This window comes from Podarcis bocagei (genome assembly GCF_964188305.1).
Source record: "Podarcis bocagei genome assembly, chromosome: 3".
NCBI classification, from domain to species: Eukaryota; Metazoa; Chordata; class Lepidosauria; order Squamata; family Lacertidae; genus Podarcis; species Podarcis bocagei.
In genome coordinates this window covers 96,521,662-96,544,837 of record NC_138127.1, presented here as the reverse complement: position 1 = coordinate 96,544,837, position 23,176 = coordinate 96,521,662, and the positions used below count along the sequence as shown (strand labels likewise).

The 23,176-nt window shown below is 44.3% G+C and overlaps 1 protein-coding gene across 29 annotated transcripts in view; it reads left to right on the top strand.

The window, feature by feature from the left end:
* The window catches only part of NRXN1 (neurexin 1), a 1,024,248-nt gene that overhangs the window by 526,765 nt on the left and 474,307 nt on the right, over positions 1-23,176 (top strand). The window lies entirely within an intron of this gene.

Sequence of the window (23,176 nt, the reverse complement as noted above, 5' to 3'; positions counted from 1 at the left end):
AAGGCCCTCTGCCTGGTTCCCAGTAACCTCACTTCTCGCAGTGAGGGAAACGCCAGAAGGCCCTCGGCACTGGACCTCAGTGTCTGGGCAGAACGTTGGGGGTGGAGACGTTCCTTCAGGTATACAGGGCCGAGAAAATGCACTGATCTAATGTTCACTGATCTAATGTTCACAAGGATCAAAGTGTGCCTCAGTCCTCTGTATGGTGTTCCTTCCCCTCCCCCTTTCCCAAGGGAAGGTGGTGACAGTTTGCATCCTTTAGGTCCCGGGAGACCATATTGCTTCCTGCCAGGGATTACTAGACCCAGAATTCCTGGTAGGGAAAAATTCCTTGGGAAGTGCATGTGGATGGCAAGGAGCAAGCTATTATTCAGAAGTAGTGGTTTGATTGGGAACTGGAGGTGCTGCAGAATCTTATCAAGGATTCGTCAGCGAGAAGATTGATAAAAGGCAACAAGTTTCCCTGAAAGACTGCAATGCAAGTGCATTATCTGCCATCAAGCTATATTTCAGATTGCAGTCTTTCTTCCTTTACCAGCATTTGCTGATAGTTTACAAAGATTCTGAGCTCCCCGGGGACACAAGCCATTGCTAGGATATCTCTGCTGATATTTCTTGTAGCTATGTAGGGTGGCAGAAATTTCTATGGAAATAAAAAGGGGAGTTTTTGCAAACCTCCACTCATATGGTGGGCTTGTGATGCAGTTTGTATCGTGCCTTGCTAGTGTGTGCTAGATCGGATACATAGGAAATTAAGCATCCGTTGCCTTATGTTCTAACTTTGTAGATAGAATAGCAGCATACACCCCCCCCCCACAAGAGGTACCTGCAGATTTATTTTGGTGGTAGTGGTGATTGTATGATTTGCTAAAATATTTTAGCATCCTCTCCATTACCAAAGCGGAGTTCCATCCCCAAAGTTCACTCAGCTTTACCAGTACAGTGGTACCTCGGAAGCCTAACGGAATCCATTCCGGAAGTCCATTTGACTTCCAAAATGTTCGGAAACCAAGGTGCAGCTTCCGATTGGCGGCAGGAAGCTCCTGCAGCCAATCGGAAGCTGTGGAAGCCAGACGTCTGGGTTCCAAAGAACGTTCACAAACCAGAACCCTCACTTCTGGGTTTGTGGCATTCAGGAGCCAAAACGTTTGACTCGCAAGGTGTTCAGTATCCAAAGTCCGACTGTATTAACATTCACCACCATCAGCAAACATCTTTGGCTCTGCTACATTTTTGGAATCAGACTTGAGACATGGTGCAATTGGTTCCATTTACAAAGTACAAAATGGCCAAGTTGCCTACTTTCAGTAGGGTAGTATGTATAAAAAATAAATCCTACCCACATGCCTTATGCCCACAGACTTCTTTCAAAAGTTACTTTGCACAGCCTACTTCCTGCAGTCATCACTTGATCACAGGAAGTTGTGTGGCTGCGTGATCTCTCTAGGCAGTGCTGCCATTGGGGATGTGCTTGAATGAAAAGTACATGCACAAACAGTGGCTTTATAATCAGTTAAGATCAGGCATCGGCAAACTCGGCCCTCCAGCTGTTTTGAGACTACAATTCCCATCATCCCTGACCACTGGTCCTGTTAGCTAGGGATGATGGGTGTTGTAGTCCCAAAACATCTGGAGGGCCAAGTTTGCCAATGCCTGGTTAAGATCAACTGTAGGCATTGCAAGAAGAGTTTCCAGACTGGAAGCTCAATGCTGTGTGAACTCTGTGCTGCTATGAGGAAGCAATTTGTGATTAAAATAATAAAGAAAATTCGCCACTGTTTTCATATGAATTTTTCCTAATAAACACATTTTTGTTTGCAGATTTGACTAATATACAAATTATTGTAAGCAGTTTTCCCTAAGTCTTTTGGAATGTTTTATTTTCATTAATATATGGATTTATAGGAACAATTTACCCCAGTATATGCATTTTTCTTCCCATTATTTGGCTGGTATCTCTATCTCTATCTCTATCTCTATCTCTATCTCTATCTCTATCTCTATCTCTATCTCTATCTCTATCTCTATCTCTATCTCTATCTCTATCTCTATCTCTATCTCTATCTGGAAAAGTGCTAACATTAAAAGATGGCTGCTTCTTTCACCTATAAATGGAAACTGAATCGAATTTATCCCCACCCTGGTCTAGCAATACTTTCTTCTTTTGCCAATCCCCTTCTGAGAACTGACCTGGATTCCAACTGCAGAAAAATCTCTCCAAAGCTTGGAGGTTGTTTGCTCACCTCTACACAATTTGGTTCAGCTGAGAAAGTTATCCCCGTGTTTCTTTTTCATTTCCAAACGCTATACCTGACTTTACAGATACCATGCTTAGTAAAAGCACTAGAGGGCACCATTATGTCACAAAATATCCTTCCTGGTGCAGTCTCCGGGAAGAGAAGGGGGGGCGGGAATCTCGCTGCAGTTCAACTCGGCTGATATATCCAGCCTAGTTCTTTTTGTTTCCTCCACGTTCCAAATTCTGTAATAATAACCCTTCCGTGCAAAATGTTTCCCACAGGGTTGCTAACCTTGAGGCTTCTAACAAAAGCACTAAAACAAGCATATTGACATTTTAAACTAGGGAGTGGAAGTGTAAACACTTGTAGCAGTCGTCTCCCGTGACTGGCCTCGTTGAGACAGATTTGGGGGACGTGGTGCCTGTTATTTCAGATGGCATTTGAAGTTATGACCTTTGCAGGGCAGTATTTCTTTCTTCTGTCTTACTGCATGCAGAAACTTCTAACATAACCCAAAATGCATGCACTCACCTCCCAATTCCTCTTCTATTTTGTAGAAGGTGTTTTGTATTTATTTCTTTTCGTTTCCCCTTCAGATTTTTATTCTTATTCTCCTTTCCTTTGTCTGAAAAAGACCTCTTGTAAAACATAATAATAATAATAATAATAATAATAATAATAATAATAATTATTTATGTGTACCCCACCCATCTGGCTGGGTTTCCCCAGCCACTCTGGGCAGCTTCCAACAAAGATTAAAAATACAGTGGTACCTCGGGTTACATACGCTTCAGGTTACATAAGCTTCAGGTTACAGACTCCGCTAACCCAGAAATAGTACCTCGCGTTAAGAACTTTGCTTCAGGATGAGAACAGAAATTGCGCAGCAGTGGCGCGGCAGCAGCGGGAGGTCCCATTAGCTAAAGTGGTGCTTCAGGTTAAGAACAGTTTTAGGTTAAGAACGGACCTCCGAAACGAATTAAGTACGTAACCAGAGGTTCCACTGTACATTAAAATGTCACACATTAAAAACTTCCCTGAACAGGGCTGCCTTCAGATGTCTTCTAAACGTCAGGTAGTTGTTTATCTCTTTGACATCTGATGGGAGGGCGTTCCACAGGGCAGGCGCCACCACCGAGAAGGCCCTCTGCCTGGTTCCCTGTAGCTTTGCTTCTCGCAGGGAGGGAACCGCCAGAAGGCCCTCGGCGCTGGACCTCAGCGTCCGGGCAGAACGATGGGGGTGGAGACGTTTTATGTGTGCATGTGGATACATACATACTTTTTGAGTGTCCTGATTTTCCATGAACAGTCCCAGAATTCCGAAAGGCACCCCGGCTTCTGATTTGATCCCAGAATGTCCTGACTTTCACCAGTGCTGCTCCCACCGAGCTCAGGGAGGAGGATGTGGCGGTGGCGGTCATGAGAGAGCATCCCGTTGCCTCTCTTCGGCCACCACTTCTGGTCTCCTTCCATGGGCAGCTCATGGCGGCTGCTGGAGAGCAGGTGAAGAGGAGGAGGAGGAGAGGTTTTGGCCATCAATGCCCCAGCCAGCCACCTCCGAGGAGTCTGTTTGCCTCCTCCCACTCAGCCACCCTACAGCTGAGAGGGAGGCAGTGGGCAGACCATTTGGGGCAGTGCAGAGCCTGTGGCCACCCAAGCCACTGCATCACTCCCAGGAGAGACATGTGGCTTGGGCACACTGCAGACCCCACATTGAGTGCTGCCCGGTATTTTGTCACCCCCCCTCAATGGTGACACCTGAGGTGGACCGCCTGCACCTCACCCCCTTCCTCCGCTCCTGGCCACAGCCCTACGTGATGCATCAGCTCCCTGGGTAGGAAGAAAAGGGAAGCAGAGTGGAGCACAAGGAATCTTGATTTTGTTTATTATTATTATTTTAAAAATGCTTTGTGTGTCTGTGTCCAATATTGGCCCTTTCTAAAAATTTATTTATTTATTGGTGTGTGCTTTTCCTTTTGTAAATTTTCATATTTGGTTCCCTCATTTTCTCATTTTTTCCCCATCTTAAATTCGCATTTCTGCAGCAATTTGCAGTTTGTTTATTTATTGTAATTAAGGGGGCCCTCCTGAAAACCATAGGCATTTCAGTGTGAATTTCTCCCGATGAAACACATTTTTGTTTGCAATTTCGTGACCAAGGTGCACAAATCTGCAAGCCGTTCCCCCTGATATATAATGCGTTTTGGGGGTGTGCCATTTTTCACTAAACACTTTCATTTTTATGCACACTTTCCTCTTATTATATATGCTTTTCTGTACACATTCTTTTTTTTGGGGGGGGCGGACTTCGTCACAAAAATAGGAATAGTGTGAATTTTGAAGGATAATTTTGTTCCACTTTGGATATTGTTCTGAAAAGTGTGACGTACGTAGATTTTCCTTTAAATGTGAAACGAAACGAATCCCCACCCCCATCCCTACATTTCTGGGATTCTGTAGCTCCATTCAGGTAATAAAAGGGCCCTCACTGATCCTACCAACTTCCATACATTGCAGGGGGGGGCGGGTAAGCCCGTGGGGAACATAATGTATTTCTTTAGGTTTTTCTCCATTATTTAGAAATCTGTATGGTTTGATATTGTGCAGGAAGTTTAGAGCAGGCTCCCTGGTGCAAGCCTTCTCCAATGCAGGCACGTGATGACATGAACTACAATGCAGAAATTCGGCTCTCGCGTGATTCGAAGCACATGGGGTCTTTAAAACCTGATCAGGGCTTGCCTGTGCTCTTTCTGATCTCATATTGTTTCGCCCGGGCAAGACAGGATATTTGCTGCCTGAAAGCTAAGAGGGAAGTGAAATAACCAACTATGTTTGGATAACCTCCTTCTCTCTCTTGGGATATAGTACTCTAAGCCTGCCTACACACTGTACATTTAAAGAAGATTTAAAATACATGACTTCTCCCAAAGTTCTTTTCTTGCCAACTGTACTTTGATAAGGGTGCTGGAAATTGTAGTTCTGTAAGGGATAAACTACAGTTCCCAGGATTCTTTGGGGGAAGACTTGTGCTTTGAATGTATGGTGTGTATGCAGCCTAAATGCCCCACAAGCTTTGCATGGAAGTTTTTTTCTGCTTTCCCCTGCTTTAGATCTCCATTAATTGCCTTTCTGGCATCAGCAGCCACTATACCCGACTCTCCTCTCAGAACTATTTGCATGCCTAGAGAGCAACACAACTCACACTAATAAGGCGGCAGAGATTAGCAGTTTTGGAAGCAAAGGTTCAAAAATGACTCCGGTCATAGTAAAAAGGTAAAGGGACCCCTGACCATTAGGTCCAGTTGTGACCGACTCTGGGGTTGTGGCGCTCATCTCGCTTTATTGGCCGAGGGAGCCAGCGTACAGCTTCTGGGTCATGTGGCCAGCATGATTAAGCCGCTTCTGGTGAACAAGAGCAGCGCAAGCAAACACTGTTTACCTTCCCGCTGGAGCAGTACCTATTTATCTACTTGCACTTTGACATGCTTTCGAACTGCTAGGTTGGCAGGAGCAGAGACCGAGCAATGGGAGGTCACCCCGTCGCAGGGATTCAAACTGCCGACCTTCTGATCGGCAGGTCCTAGGCCCTGTGGTTTAACCCACAGCGCCACCCGCATCCCTATGGTCATAGTAATTAGGAGCAAAATAAACAGGTAAGGGGCCCTTTAAATGCTCCCATGGATATGTGAGAAATGAAGGGATGTCTGGTTCTGAGAGCAATGAACAGGAAAACTCACAGAGCAGGCCTTAACTCAGTGGCAGAAGATCTGCTTAGCATTCAAAAGGTCCTGAATTTAATCCCTGGCATCTCCATGTAGGACTTGGAGAATTTGCCACCTGAAACCCTGGAGAACCTCTGCCGATCTTTGTAGACAATACCAGGCTAACTGGGCCAATGGGCTGATTCAATATGAGACTGCTTCTTATGTTCCTGTGCTTTACCCCAGACTTCAGTGTTCCCTTGTGCAATGCCTTCTCCTGTTTCATATTTCCAAGCACCTTAAAGACTGAGAGACTGAAGAAATGTGATAAAAGGAAGAAGGGGCCATAGGTTGTCTTAGAGCTATAATGGGATTGCGTTGGGGAAGATGATGAGAAGGAGCAGCTGGAGTATCTGAAAGGGAAAATGGCCTGGAGGACTGGTTGGGTGGGGGTGGCGAGGGAAGATAGAGTTAAGCATGGGAGGCTAGAGAGAGAAAGAAAAAGCCAGAAGAAGGTGTGATCGAAATGGAGATAAAGTACGAATGGTAGTGCAGAAGGGTGGGGACATGTGGATGCTGTCGTCCCCCCCCCCATACCACAAATGTGTGAGATCACTTTTCAACAGTGAGGAAATAACCGTGAAGATAATGGGAAAGGCTTTCCGCTTACGGCATCCATTTCTTGCATTGTTATCTTGGTTGAAAATGGTCTCTTTCTATCCTGTAGCTTAGCATTATCTTCACAAGCATCCGCTCCTCTGATGGAGCTACGAAAAAGAGATTGGAAGTTCTTGTTTTCAGTTAGTTGTGTTTTAGCATTTCACATAACTCTTAAATGGTAGTTATTCTTGTTGTTTGTTGTTTAGTCATGTCCGACTCTTCATGGCCCCATGGACCAGAGCACGCCAGGCACTCCTGTCTTCCACTGCCTCCCGCAGTTTGGTCAGACTCATGCTGGTAGCTTCATATCCAACCATCTCATCCTCTGTCGTCCCCTTCCCTTCTCCTTGTGCCCTATGTTTTATTGAAACAAACTGGTTTCATGAACCATACTTGGGCTGACTTCTTTCCAGTGCACCACAGTTAAGTCCAACCACAGTTTGTCCAGTTTTCAGACATAGCGGCAAACTGCGGTTAGTCAAATATAAAAGCGAAGGCTTCTAATTTTCTCCACGCTGCTCCACTGGAGGAGGAAAGGGAACAGAGAGTGCATAAGGCTTTTTTTTAGGCTAAATCATAGTTTAGAATTTCATCTGAAAGCAATCCTTTTTATTTTTCTGCATTATTTTAAGCTCTCTGGTAGTGCAAATTCATGAATACCAAACATAAATACATATGCATACTAGATTTTTTAAAAAGCCCTCTCACTTTTGAGTGTTTTCAACCATTATCATTGTCATTGGGGTTTTTTTAAATCAGTTTTATTAAAAACAATTGTGTTACAAAACAAATAGATAAGAAGTACATATAGTGTCTCCACTTTCAATTCATAGAGTCTTTTTCACATTTCATATACGTTCGGTTTGAGACACTATTGTCATAGACTGGGGGGAGCGCAAAGAGAAGGGGAGAGATTTGATTTGAAATGTGTTGTACACAGGTGAGAGTGGCCCAAATGTTTGTAGGCATTCTTCTGGCAACAGATCCTTGCAAGCTTATTCTGCTTTGCTCAGCTGTCCCTTACTATGTTAACCATTGATAATGAAAGAATGGATAGCATTTGGCTTCCCTCTTGTGTCACATAAGAGGGTTTTCTCGGAAGCCCAAATGATTTACCAGTGGAGCCTCCCTCCTCCTTCTATGGGGCAAAGCTGAATGATTTCAATTTTCCATTAGATTAGTTCCTATTGTTTTATATAAGTCACTCCGTATTATTTTTTACCGCGGTCTATGTGCCTGCAGTTCCCTCTTTCAAGGTCGATAGAGGAGGCTTTTCCAGGTTACTAGGACTCAAAACTTCCCTGCCAAAAGAGAGAGCAAACTTGTTAAGTGTCAGCAAATGCACACTGGGTTAGATAAACAAGCAGCCATTACGCCTGTTGTCCATATCAACATGCACACAAGTTAATTCCAGCAACCTTGCCATAGGCTGATGAACTCACCATGTAGCAATAGCAATCTCTTGCAGAGGCAGAATTCCAATTACTGCTGTATCTCCTTTGCTAGTGAGATGTCAACCTCTATATGTCTTACCCGTGTCATCTTACTTCTTCTGTGTAAGAACAGAGGAGGTCAATGGCAGTGTCTCCCATTCCATTCATAGCCACAAGCCCTATGCAATTGTTCAGTGAATAAATGTGTGGAGGGGGCAAGTTGAGCCGGCTGACCCAGCTCCTGGTTATCATATGCACATCTGAAGCTCTGCCCCTTCCTGGATGGTGGAGAGTCTTAAAAGGGCAGTCCTCTTTGTCCTGAAGCCTAGCTTGCTAATGCCTTTCAATCACTTTCTATCAAGACGAATAGGCTCTGGGAAGTGTGAAGTCCTTGCTTTTATAGGCATCCAATTCCTTAAGGGAATTTGTCTTGAAAAGGGTACTGTCCTGATTGCAGACTTCCCATAGGCATTTGTTTGGCGGCTGCAAGAATACAGTAGAAAGTCCTGCATTCTAGTGCATGGAACTCTTGACTCAGTGGGCTTCTGGGCAATAGTCTAAGGCTTGATGAATGATTTGGGTTCAGCACTTCTGTGCCCTTCCTCTCCCAGCTGGTTCTTCCTCCTCCTTGTGTGGCGAGTTTCCCCCTCCCCCCTTGGAAATAGACACAAGACACCAGAATTTTAGGTTAATGGGCGAAAATAGGCCACAACTTTATTGATTACAGGAATTGAGCGGTATTGGCTTAGGCATTGGTCCTATCGACTAACCGGCTTCAGCCTGATTGCTTGAAGACTGGCAAGGGTTAACCACCAGTAGGGGAAGTCCTGCTGATGCACATCAACTAGAAGCTAACCCGGGGTCACCACTCGGGGACATAGAATCATAGAATCATAGAATCATAGAGTTGGAAGAGACCACAAGGGCCATCGAGTCCAACCCCCTGCCAAGCAGGAAACACCATCAGAGCACTCCTGACATATGGTTGTCAAGCCTCTGCTTAAAGACCTCCAAAGTAGGAGACTCCACCACACTCCTTGGCAGCAAATTCCACTGTCGAACAGCTCTTACTGTCAGGAAGTTCTTCCTAATGTTTAGGTGGAATCTTCTTTCTTGTAGTTTGGCTCCATTGCTCCGTGTCCGCTTCTCTGGAGCAGCAGAAAACAACCTTTCTCCCTCCTCTATGTGACATCCTTTTATATATTTGAACATGGCTATCATATCACCCCTTAACCTCCTCTTCTCTAGGCTAAACATGCCCAGCTCCCTTAGCCGTTCCTCATAAGGCATCGTTTCCAGGCCTTTGACCATTTTGGTTGCCCTCCTCTGGACACGTTCCAGTTTGTCAGTGTCCTTCTTGAATTGTGGTGCCCAGAACTGGACACAGTACTCCAGGTGAGGTCTGACCAGAGCAGAATACAGTGGCACTATTACTTCCCTTGATCTAGATGCTATACTCCTATTGATGAGGCCCAGAATTGCATTGGCTTTTTTAGCTGCCGCGTCACACTGTTGGCTCATGTCAAGTTTGTGGTCAACCAAGACTCCTAGATCCTTTTCACATGTACTGCTCTCAAGCCAGGTGTCACCCATCTTGTATTTGTGCCTCTCATTTTTTTTTGCCCAAGTGCAATACTTTACATTTCTCCCTGTTAAAATTCATCTTGCTTGTTTTGGCCCAGTTTTCTAATCTGTCAAGGTCGTTTTGAAGTGTGATCCTGTCCTCTGGGGTGTTAGCCACCCCTCCCAGTTTGATGTCATCTGCAAATTTGATCAGGATGCCCTTGAGTCCATCATCCAAGTCGTTGATAAAGATGTTGAATAAGACCGGGCCCAAGACAGAACCCTGTGGCACCCCACTAGTCACTCTTCTCCAGGATGAAGAGGAACCATTGATGAGCACCCTTTGGGTTCGGTCAGTCAGCCAGTTACAAATCCACTGAGTGGTAGCATAGTCAAGACTGCATTTTACCAGCTTCTTTACAAGAATATCATGGGGCACCTTGTCAAATGCCTTACTGAAATCAAGGTAGGCTATATCCACTGAGTTCCCTTCATCTACCAGGCTTGTAATTCTGTCAAAAAACGAGATCAGGTTAGTCTGACATGACATATTTTTCAGAAATCCATGCTGACTATTGGTGATCACAGCATTCCTTTCTAGGTGTTCACAGACTGTTTTCTTAATGATCTGCTCCAGAATCTTCCCTGGTATTGATGTCAGACTGACTGGGCGGTAATTATTTGGGTCCTCTCTTTTCCCCTTTTTGAAAATAGGGACAACATTTGCCCTCCTCCAGTCTGCCGGGACTTCGCCTGTTCTCCAGGAATTCTCAAAGATGACTGCCAGTGGTTCTGAGATCACATCTGCCAGTTCTTTTAATACTCTTGGATGCAGTTCATCTGGCCCTGGAGACTTGAATACATCTAAACTAGCCAAGTATTCTTGTACTATCTCCTTAGTTATTCTGGGCTGTGTTTCCTTTGCTGAATCATTTGCTCCAAATTCTTCAGGTCGGGCATTGTTTTCTTTATCGGAGAAGACTGAGGCAAAGAAGGCATTGAGGAGTTCAGCCCTTTCTGTGTCCCCTGTTTGCATTCCACCATCTTCTCCTCTGAGTGACCCCACTGTTTCTTTGTTCTTCCTTTTGCTACGAACATACCCATAAAAGCCTTTTTTGTTGCTTTTAACCTCTCTAGCAAGCCTGAGTTCATTCTGTGCTTTAGCTTTTCTGACTTTGTGTCTACACGTGCTGGCTATTTGTTTGAATTCCTCTTTGGTGGTTTCCCCCCTTTTCCATTTTTTGTACACATCCTTTTTTAATCTTAACTCAGTTAAAAGTTCTTTAGATAGCCACCCTGGCTTCTTTAGGCACCTTCCATGTTTCCGTCTCATTGGTATTGCCTGACGTTGTGCTTTTACTATCTCCCTCTTAACAAACTCCCAGCCATCATGAACTCCCTTTCCTTTTAGTATTACTGTCCATGGGATCTCACCCAGCACTTCCCTAAGTTTTATGAAGTCGGCTTTCTTAAAGTCAAGAAATTGAGTCCTAGTATGCTTGGCTGCTCCTTTCCGCTGTATAGTAAACTTCAGAAGAGCATGATCACTCGCGCCTAATGATCCTTCCACTTCTACCCCACTAACCAGCTCATCATGCCTTAGGCCCACACCTCCATAGGCTTAGGACAGGGCAACACCCCCCAGAATCCTTTACTGGACTACCCTTCGATTTGGGGGAAGGTGATGGCGCTTCCTCCGCCCCTTTTCATCTGCATAACAATACCCCTACCAGTGCCTAACCGCCAGTGCCAAGGAAGTTGTGACGATTTGCTACGAGGTAGGTGAAAAACCAAATGGCTGGTGCCAATTTGCCAAGTGGGAAAAAATCCTACCAGGCCCCTTGACAGCGACCAACCAACGAAAGTCCATAGCAATGTCAGAGAGCCAAACCTAATGGGTGGGAGGGGTGGGAAAACCTGAGCAGCTGGAATGCGGAAAGAGGGAAATCCTTGGCCGTGCCGGCCCTAAATAGGGCGGGCCACACCTCCAGTGAGCCAGCCCCCGTACACGTGGGGAGGGGTGTGAAGCCCGCAACACCACCTCCTCTCCAGCTCGGAAGTGGCTTTCTCTTTGTCAGAATTCTGTCCGCTGCCCATGGTCAGGGTCATGACATACATGCTCACTCTGACAGCTCCCAGCCCGGCATATTCATATAAAACACAGACAAATGAAACAGAGCACTTAAGCAACTGTAGATGTTTGGTATGTTTGTGACTCCCTCAAACCCTTCTGCTTTAGCACATAGGGGAGAATTCAACATGGTGCTAGGGCAATCGTTCCATCAGCACAAGCTTTTAAGCTTGCTAGATCGAATCATTCCCCTCACCTCACCCATGGACAGTTTTGGGGGTTCTCCCAACCCCCAAGCCAATTACAGGGGGACGGGGGGGGGGGACACTGTTCCACCAGTGGAAGTGCTTGCCCAGGTTTCTGCTAGTAGACTAGTTACCTGAATCCTGCCCAGGCTGCTATTGTCTTTTCATCAAATACAGCTGATTTTTGCAGCAGCTAACAACTAAAATCATGCAACAACGGCCGGGGGGAGGGAATATACAAACAACAGAATCCATTTTTTTGCTGTGTTTTCTTTGCCCTCAGAGATATTGATGGGCTGCCCCCCTGATAATTTATGTTCATAATTAACTGGTTTGGAAGGTGAATTTGTTTAGCTTCTAAAGTTTGAATGTGTCATGACCTGAGTGCTGCTTCCCCAAACTGGGAGGCAACCATCTTTGAAGACATGCTCCCCCCCCCCCGTGTGCTCACACAGAATGCTTCTAAATATTAAGTCTTCTCTAAGTCACAACTTGGGGAGTTCACAAGGTCCAATTTTTAGCATGTGGCAGGGGCTTTAAGGCCTATAGAGCTTATGAACCTAGCCTGGAAGAATGTTTTAGGAACAGATGCTTGGAGACCATGTCGTAAAGTGAGCCTTCAGAGGCTGAGATATTTGTAAAATGGAAGCTTTGGTTTTTTTTATAATTTTTTTTTATTGATTTTACAAAATTTTTAAAACAATACAAACATATAAAAAGACGTACACACACGTATAGTTTCATAACCTTTTTTTCATAAACCATGTTTCTCAGACTCCCCCATACCTCCCCTTTCTGCATCCCAATGTCCAAAAGTTTTTAGCAACTCTAAATATTTCTGTCAGTCCTCTGTCCTCTTAATCTTTCCTTCAATCTAGTTTTATATCGCTGTAACCCTTTCTTACTCAAAACCTCGACATTCTAGCATTCAACAAGTTTATAATAGTCCTTAAGGTAGATTTTAAATTTCTTCCATTCTTCTTCCGCCGTCTCCTTTCCCTGGTCGCGGATTCTGCCAGTCATCTCGGCTAATGTCATATAGTCCATCACTTTCATCTGCCATTCTTCCAGGGTGGGTAGATCTTGTGTCTTCCAATACTAAAATGGAAGCTTTGTAGGTTTGATTTTTGTTAAGTGTCATCATTTCTTTATTGCCTCAATCAGTGGGATAAACAAGAAAACATATTGTTGTAGAGCATTATCCACTGAATTTATCTCAGCAGGACTCAGTCATAGCCATGCTAGCTGAAGTTAAAAAGAAGGGAGAAGCTCATGTCGCAATTATTGGTTTCCCAGACTGTCTTCTTCCTGCATTGATCAGAGAAGATTCACGTACAGAAGGATATGAAAATTTGGAATTTAAACTGCCCAGTAAGTGGCAGAATAGAACTGGAGAAAACAGTGCAGCAGGGCCCTAACAGATGCTGAGGTACTGGGGAAACGTCTTTCACCGTGTAGCAAAAGCAGGTCTTTACATCTCTTTGCAATAAATAAGAATTCTGGTTGTGCCTTTTATGGAGGTTCAGCAACTGGCGTCAATTAAAAATGCACGGTATGAGTAAACTAGATAGGTAGGCAATATCAAGAACAATGCAAAACGCAAGAAACCAAAATGCCCGAAATTACTGTTTTTGACAGAATGCCCTTCCTGGTTGGTGCCAGCCCAGCCATTAAAATCTGTGGAGGAAGCCTTGCTAGTGTTCCCACTGCTGGGCAATGTCAGATGGGCAGTGACTCAGGTTAGAGCCTCCTTGGTGGGGACACCCTCCTTGTGCTTCCACGAGGTTCTCCTTGCCTTGAGAGGAGCAGCATGCACAATCATCTATTTAATTTTGTCAACTGGTCAAGCTGCATCTCTTTACGCGGGTGTTTTGTGTTCGTTTCTTTTGACCTTTGTTGTGCAGACCTTTGTAGTTGTGCAGACCATTGCTGCTTTGAATTACGTGATGGGTTTTGGGGTTTGAAGCATGTTACAGGAACATGAAAAGTATCCTAATGGATCGGGCGTCTCTAGTCCAACATCCTGTTATCACAGTGGCCAACCAGATATATAATATATAATAATAATAATTTATTACTTATACCCCACCCATCTGGCTGAGTTTTCCCAGCCACTCTGGGTGGCTCCCAAGCAAATGTTAAAAACAGTACAGCATTAGATATTAAAAACTTCCCTAAACAGGGCTGCCTTCAGATATCTTTTAAAGATAGGATAGCTGCTTATTTCCTCCACATCTGAAGGGAGGGTGTTCCACAGGGCAGGTGCCACTACCGAGAAGGCCCTCTGTCTGGTTCCCTATAACCGCCAGAAGGCCCTCGGCGCTGCATCTCAGTGTCCGGGCTGAACGATGGGGGTGGACACTTATGTGATGCTTATGGGAACCCTACAGGTAGGACCTGAGTGCCACAGCACTCTGCCCTCCTGCAGTTTCCATAAACTGTTATTCAGAAACATACTGTGGAAGGAGTGTGTTGCCGTTGTGGCTAGTGGCCACTGGTATCCTTCTCCACTATGAACGTGTCTAATCCTCTTTTAGATTTGCAATATTTGCTTTGTGTTGTTTTGTATTTATATCTTTGCTATTTTCTAATTGAGAGCGATATGTCAGTAGGAATAATGCATAAATATTAATAGAATTGTGAGCTGCAAATATTTTCCCTCCCATCGTGTATCCAGAACAGCTTATATTGTATCTTTGTGATGGATTCTAATTGCTTGAAGTTACTTTGGGTTACTATAAATATCCTAGGCATTTTTTGGGGACAGAGTCTCCAAAAATTTAAATGAGAGCAGAGAGAAAATAAGGTTTCCCACTGACAAGAGATGCCTGAAATCTTCAGCCACCGGGGCTAGTTTGTCATTCTGCATCTTTCCTGTTCCTCCCATGTACAGTGGCTGGCATTCCATTTCTTCCATGGCAGATGGATTACCATCTTACATGGCAATCACATTATCTTTCCCCCCATTTAGCATGCACCACCAACTTCCACTCACAGTCTGTTGGACAAACAGAGCGCTCTAGTTTTAAATCTGCTTAATCTCTGTCAATACACATGCCTTCCACTTCAACTTGCTAACAAAATGTTAGAGTCAGGAAGTCATTGAGATTCCAGAGTCTCATTTCGCAAGGAAATAAATCTGTTTCTCTGGTTGTCTTCTATTTTTATACATTTTCTTGTGCCTTGGAGTCCAAGCCATTTAAGTGACAGAACATGATATGACACACAGCCAGGAGCATGGTTCAGAAGACAAATACCTCTGGGAGAAACTGCAAACCAAAGGCAATCTAGTGGGATAGAAGCACACTTCATCAGAGACCCATCCAAAGCTCATTTACCGCTTAGACCTCCTCCTCTCTTCCCCCTTTCTGATGGGTGTCGAGGTCCTTCTGAATGTGGCAGCGTATCTCTAGATGGTGTAACTTAATCCACATATGAAAGTTCTTCCACAAGGTGGTGAGTCACAGTGTAGACAACTGTTGGAGAATTTGCAGGGCCACTTCAGAACACCAATACAACTCATGAAGTACAGTCTTTAAAATATAGCATTCTGGAATCTGGGCTCTCATATCGTATACACCTGCCAAATCTATGGTTCTTTTATTCATTCCACTTTCAAAAGCAGTTGTAGTTGGTGCCCATTGGAATCAGTGGGTTGGAAGGCAGGGAGACTAATAGTAGGTAGAGGCAGAGCCAAAGACAGATAAAACCAAAGAATTATAGCTGTGCCCTAATCCTTCTACCTGCTGAGTTCTACAACGGCAACAGAAACAAAAGAGGAAGAGGTTGCTAGCCAGTTACACCTGCTTGATATAAATAAAGGTACACAGGTGAAAATAGCATACAAAAAATGCACATTGCAGGGGACATGTGTGCATTGGTGTATACACAAAAATGCATGCATTGGTTAAAACAGCATACAAACCAAACATCAGACCAAAATGCTGGTGAATTTTCATCAGGATATTTGTTTTTTTAAATTAAAAAATCACAAATTTCTGCAGAAATGTAGGAAACTGAATTTAAAATTGACAAGAATTAGAAACTGGAATTCCCTTGAGATTTGTCCATTCCTACTTGCAAGACCGTGCTATTTCTGCTTCCAGAGTTTAGGGTTGGAGCCATTTGTGCTCAATGTCCCCAGAAGGGTTTCACAATGTTCTCAGACAGAGGAGGAAAGAATAGCTGCAAGAGCAGAGTTGAAGGCAGGCTCATCGTTGGCAGGTGAGGGATCGCTAAAAGACTGTGGGATGACATTAATCCATCAGGGGAGCAGGAGCCAAGTGCAGCACTGGGACTAAAAAAGTAGTTTAACCTTCAGACTGAATTCTGACAGACTGTCAAATTAGTAGCAGAAGATCCTGCTGTAACCTTCCTCCTCCTCATTGTGTCTATCAGGGAAATGAACCATTGCAGGCACTCGCTTCGTCTTGATCACTTCTTTTGTACATGTCAGTGTGGTGGACTGGTGTACGAGGCTCCCTTGTAACATTAAAGAGTAGTGTCAGTCAAGGGGAGGGGGAGGGAAGAATCGTGCTGATGTTGATGATAAGCAGGAAGGCGCTGCTAAATATATATTTGACGTTATGTGTAGAACGAAGCGTAGCGCAGAGGAGACAGAGTACTTTTGTCTGAAACTCTGGACTTCTCTCACATAAATGTGTCTTCCAAAGCACTTTGAGTTTCTTTTCTACAATCAAGCAATATATAAAATTTATGATATAAACACCCAGTAGCATAACCAAGATGCATGACCTCTTATGCAGATACAGAGGTGAGTGCTGTGCCAAAACTGCTCCTCTCATCATCTGGTTTCCATGGTGCCAGATAGCTCCTCCTCTTCACCTTCCCTTATTGCATATTGGTCACAGCTACAGTAGGAACCCAGATAGTCTGTGAAATGTAATTTCCCCCAGACAGCTTTGGCAAACTAATGAAGACACAGGGACATTGCTTCCCTCCGCCCTTGCATTTCTCACAGCTGGCACCATATCTGAATGAACAGTGTTATTTCACCCTGAATAATGAGGTTTGCCTGGTATGACATCGCGAAGGTTGTAGCCAGCAATGCAATGAGTAAAGTTATTATGATAAAGCAATCTTCGTAACCATCCACCCTCAAATATCTGCTTTATCTCGTTGGAGCACATTTGGTGCGCTGCTGGCACCAATGGAAGACAGTGACTAACTGCAGCACTTTCTTTATCAGCAATCTGAAGACCCCAGTGTTCATATATATATATATATATATATATATATATATATATATATATATATATATATATATATATATATGCAGGTTTTGGTGTCTTCGGGTGTCTTCCCGTGTAAGAGTTGGGGTGTCTAGGCGACGTTTCGACGAGGTCTCACTCGTCATCTTCAGGCTGGTGCTTTCGGCTTCTTGTTACTAGAACAGAGCAGGATCTCAGTGTTTGAGTTCCTATAAATACTGTTGAGGGGGTGTGGTGTATAGCCTCCAACGTTCTGGGCAGAGAGGAAGTTCCCAGGTTAATGTGTCTTTTCTTCTTTTGTTCATTAATTACTTGAGGGATATCTTGAGTGATTACTTGAGTGATATTCTGAGTACCACTTAGGAGGGTCATTAGGTGTGGATTAGTTGCTAAAGCTTTCGTGTCTTGACCTCTTGACCTTGTGAAGAGTTTTTCTGAGAAGATGGCTGTACTGCACTTAGTTGTGCTCTGGCTTGGCTTCGTGTATAGGGGCGAGCTGTGGTTTTGTGCCCTGTGCCAGCCAGATCTGTGTAGGGATTGCAGGGGGGTGCAGCATCCGGAGGTGCCACTATGGTTTGGCTGCTGGATGGTGTCTGTAATTTATCTGTGGAGAGGGTCTGGGTTTGGGTCTGGTGTGGTTGATTGGAGATGGCGTTCTGTGTGCCTCTGGTTCTGGTGTCGGTTTTTGTGGGGAGGGCTAATTTCCAGATGTCTGGCAGGCGGGACGTGTCGTCACGCTTGTTCATGTTGTGAGGGTGTTTCTCTATCTCGATGGCTTCCATGATTATTCTCTTGTGGTGATGTTCCATGTTAAAGAGCAATTTGGAATCTGCAAAATTAATTTCGTGTCCTGTTTCTTTCATGTGTTGGTAAAGAGAGGAAGTTTTTTCTTCTTTTTTGACGGCATTCTTGTGTTCTGCGATACGTGCATTTATTCGTCTGTTTGTTTGTCCAATGTACGTGGCTGGGCAGACTTTGCAGGGTATTTCATAGACCCCTTGGTTTTCTAACTGGATTTTATCTTTTGGGTTTCTGAGGATATTGGCTATTTTTTGGTTGGTGCAAAAGGCTGTTTTGATATTGTGTTTATGGAGGATTTTGCTAATTTTATCTGTAGTGCCCTTGATATAAGGAAGGAGGGCCATGCCATTGTTTTCTTCTGTGTCTTGGTTTTTGGGGGGTGTTTCTTTTTGGATTAGCTTCGTAACCCTGTTTTGCTGGTATCCGTTGGCGATTAACACATTTGAGAGATTCTGTAACTCAGTTGTCAAGTGGTCTTTGTCAGCCAGGTGTTTGGTTCTGGAGATGAGAGTCTTGGCTACGGAGTTTATTTGTGCAGGGTGGTGGTGTGATTGTGCATGTAAGTAGCGGTTGGTGTGTGTTTTTTTCCGGTAGATAGTGTGTCCTAGGGAGCCATCAGGTTTTTTGTAGATTAGGACGTCAAGGAAGGGAAGTTGGTTGTTGGCTTCTATTTCCATAGTGAATTGTATTTTGGGGTGTAGGCTGTTGAGATGTGTGAGGAAGCTATCTAGTTTTTCCTTCCCGTGTGGCCAAATTACAAAGGTGTCGTCAACATATCTGAGCCAAAGTTTGGGTTTGTGTTCTGACTTGTCTAAAGCATTGGTTTCAAAGTGTTCCATGTACAGATTTGCGATGACCGGTGAGAGGGGTGATCCCATAGGTGCTCCTTCTATCTGTTTGTATCTTTGTCCATTGTGGATGAAGTACGTGTTGGTTAGGCAGTGGTTGGTCAGGTCCAGGATGTATTCAGGGGGATTGTATTTGTTTTGAATGGCTGTCAAGGCTTCATTAATGGGCACTTGTGTGAAGAGAGATACAACATCGAAGCTCACAAGTAGGTCATCGGGATGTAGGTTTTGCTTCTTTATTGTTTCTATGAACTGGAAGGAGTTTGTAACGTGTGAAGCGATAGATTCTGCATAGGGCTGAAGTTGCTTAGCGAGAAATTTAGCGAGATTTTGTAGAGGTGAGCCTATGGAGCTGACTATTGGTCTGAGTGGTGTTCCTTCTTTGTGTATCTTGGGGAGACCGTAGAGTTTGGGGCATCTGGATGATTTTTCTCTGGGGATGATTCTTAGCTGGATTTCTTCACTGATAGGAGAGGCTTTTATTTTGGATTTGGTGGTTTTTTCCAGATAGGTGGTGGGATCTGTTTTTATAGGTTGGTAGGTAGGGTCTTGGAGTAGATTTGATAGTTTTGCTTGGTAGTCCGATGTGTTCATCACAACAGTGGCATTACCTTTGTCTGCTGGGAGAATGATTATGTTGTTGTCTTTCCTCAGGTTGGTGAGTGCTTTCTGTTCTTCTTTGTGTAAATTGCTTCTGGGTGGTTTGCTGGAGCAGAGGATGTTGGTGACTTCAAGTCTGATTTTATTGGCTTCATCTGGGTTGATTTTGGTTAGGCTAGCTTCGACTCCGCATATGATGTTTTCCGTGGGGATGCGTCTCGGGGCGACTGCAAAGTTGAAACCTTTGGAGAGTACTTTGGTTTCAGTTGAGGTGAGGATCCTGTCTGATATGTTATGTACTGTTTGTTTCATGGGTTGTTGTGGAGGGTGGCTGGGCTTCTGGCGTTTCTCTAGTTTGTGGAGTTTGTTGGTGTGTATGTCTGTCTTATGTGAGGACTCTGTTTCAGCTCTCCAAACGGCTAGTTGTTTGCATTTGTCCCAGAGTGCAGGGTGGATTTTGTTACAGAGTTTGAGGTGAAGGGTGAGCAGATCTTTGTTGGTTTGGTTTAGTAGGTATCTTTTCTTATGTAGTTCGTTTCTGATTAGGGATAGTTCAGTTCGTTTCAGGATCCTTTCGGTAGCTGGGGTTTTAGAGTGGAATTTAAGTTGGAAGCATGTGGGAATTAAGTTGTTGTCTCGGCAGTTGCGTAGGAACAAGAGATCACATAAGATGGTGGCTCTTCGGATTTCTAGTTTCTCGTAGGTTCTTGTCAGCTGGAAGGTTTCCTCCCCGTAGAGGTGAGATATTTGCTTTCGTAGATTTTCACGGGTACAGGAATGCAGGTTTTGGTGTCTTCGGGTGTCTTCCCGTGTAAGAGTTGGGGTGTCTAGGCGACGTTTCGACGAGGTCTCACTCGTCATCTTCAGGCTGGTGCTTTCGGCTTCTTGTTACTAGAACAGAGCAGGATCTCAGTGTTTGAGTTCCTATAAATACTGTTGAGGGGGTGTGGTGTATAGCCTCCAACGTTCTGGGCAGAGAGGAAGTTCCCAGGTTAATGTGTCTTTTCTTCTTTTGTTCATTAATTACTTGAGGGATATCTTGAGTGATTACTTGAGTGATATTCTGAGTACCACTTAGGAGGGTCATTAGGTGTGGATTAGTTGCTAAAGCTTTCGTGTCTTGACCTCTTGACCTTGTGAAGAGTTTTTCTGAGAAGATGGCTGTACTGCACTTAGTTGTGCTCTGGCTTGGCTTCGTGTATAGGGGCGAGCTGTGGTTTTGTGCCCTGTGCCAGCCAGATCTGTGTAGGGATTGCAGGGGGGTGCAGCATCCGGAGGTGCCACTATGGTTTGGCTGCTGGATGGTGTCTGTAATTTATCTGTGGAGAGGGTCTGGGTTTGGGTCTGGTGTGGTTGATTGGAGATGGCGTTCTGTGTGCCTCTGGTTCTGGTGTCGGTTTTTGTGGGGAGGGCTAATTTCCAGATGTCTGGCAGGCGGGACGTGTCGTCACGCTTGTTCATGTTGTGAGGGTGTTTCTCTATCTCGATGGCTTCCATGATTATTCTCTTGTGGTGATGTTCCATGTTAAAGAGCAATTTGGAATCTGCAAAATTAATTTCGTGTCCTGTTTCTTTCATGTGTTGGTAAAGAGAGGAAGTTTTTTCTTCTTTTTTGACGGCATTCTTGTGTTCTGCGATACGTGCATTTATTCGTCTGTTTGTTTGTCCAATGTACGTGGCTGGGCAGACTTTGCAGGGTATTTCATAGACCCCTTGGTTTTCTAACTGGATTTTATCTTTTGGGTTTCTGAGGATATTGGCTATTTTTTGGTTGGTGCAAAAGGCTGTTTTGATATTGTGTTTATGGAGGATTTTGCTAATTTTATCTGTAGTGCCCTTGATATAAGGAAGGAGGGCCATGCCATTGTTTTCTTCTGTGTCTTGGTTTTTGGGGGGTGTTTCTTTTTGGATTAGCTTCGTAACCCTGTTTTGCTGGTATCCGTTGGCGATTAACACATTTGAGAGATTCTGTAACTCAGTTGTCAAGTGGTCTTTGTCAGCCAGGTGTTTGGTTCTGGAGATGAGAGTCTTGGCTACGGAGTTTATTTGTGCAGGGTGGTGGTGTGATTGTGCATGTAAGTAGCGGTTGGTGTGTGTTTTTTTCCGGTAGATAGTGTGTCCTAGGGAGCCATCAGGTTTTTTGTAGATTAGGACGTCAAGGAAGGGAAGTTGGTTGTTGGCTTCTATTTCCATAGTGAATTGTATTTTGGGGTGTAGGCTGTTGAGATGTGTGAGGAAGCTATCTAGTTTTTCCTTCCCGTGTGGCCAAATTACAAAGGTGTCGTCAACATATCTGAGCCAAAGTTTGGGTTTGTGTTCTGACTTGTCTAAAGCATTGGTTTCAAAGTGTTCCATGTACAGATTTGCGATGACCGGTGAGAGGGGTGATCCCATAGGTGCTCCTTCTATCTGTTTGTATCTTTGTCCATTGTGGATGAAGTACGTGTTGGTTAGGCAGTGGTTGGTCAGGTCCAGGATGTATTCGGGGGGATTGTATTTGTTTTGAATGGCTGTCAAGGCTTCATTAATGGGCACTTGTGTGAAGAGAGATACAACATCGAAGCTCACAAGTAGGTCATCGGGATGTAGGTTTTGCTTCTTTATTGTTTCTATGAACTGGAAGGAGTTTGTAACGTGTGAAGCGATAGATTCTGCATAGGGCTGAAGTTGCTTAGCGAGAAATTTAGCGAGATTTTGTAGAGGTGAGCCTATGGAGCTGACTATTGGTCTGAGTGGTGTTCCTTCTTTGTGTATCTTGGGGAGACCGTAGAGTTTGGGGCATCTGGATGATTTTTCTCTGGGGATGATTCTTAGCTGGATTTCTTCACTGATAGGAGAGGCTTTTATTTTGGATTTGGTGGTTTTTTCCAGATAGGTGGTGGGATCTGTTTTTATAGGTTGGTAGGTAGGGTCTTGGAGTAGATTTGATAGTTTTGCTTGGTAGTCCGATGTGTTCATCACAACAGTGGCATTACCTTTGTCTGCTGGGAGAATGATTATGTTGTTGTCTTTCCTCAGGTTGGTGAGTGCTTTCTGTTCTTCTTTGTGTAAATTGCTTCTGGGTGGTTTGCTGGAGCAGAGGATGTTGGTGACTTCAAGTCTGATTTTATTGGCTTCATCTGGGTTGATTTTGGTTAGGCTAGCTTCGACTCCGCATATGATGTTTTCCGTGGGGATGCGTCTCGGGGCGACTGCAAAGTTGAAACCTTTGGAGAGTACTTTGGTTTCAGTTGAGGTGAGGATCCTGTCTGATATGTTATGTACTGTTTGTTTCATGGGTTGTTGTGGAGGGTGGCTGGGCTTCTGGCGTTTCTCTAGTTTGTGGAGTTTGTTGGTGTGTATGTCTGTCTTATGTGAGGACTCTGTTTCAGCTCTCCAAACGGCTAGTTGTTTGCATTTGTCCCAGAGTGCAGGGTGGATTTTGTTACAGAGTTTGAGGTGAAGGGTGAGCAGATCTTTGTTGGTTTGGTTTAGTAGGTATCTTTTCTTATGTAGTTCGTTTCTGATTAGGGATAGTTCAGTTCGTTTCAGGATCCTTTCGGTAGCTGGAAGAAATCCAGCTAAGAATCATCCCCAGAGAAATATCATCCAGATGCCCCAAACTCTACGGTCTCCCCAAGATACACAAAGAAGGAACACCACTCAGACCAATAGTCAGCTCCATAGGCTCACCTCTACAAAATCTCGCTAAATTTCTCGCTAAGCAACTTCAGCCCTATGCAGAATCTATCGCTTCACACGTTACAAACTCCTTCCAGTTCATAGAAACAATAAAGAAGCAAA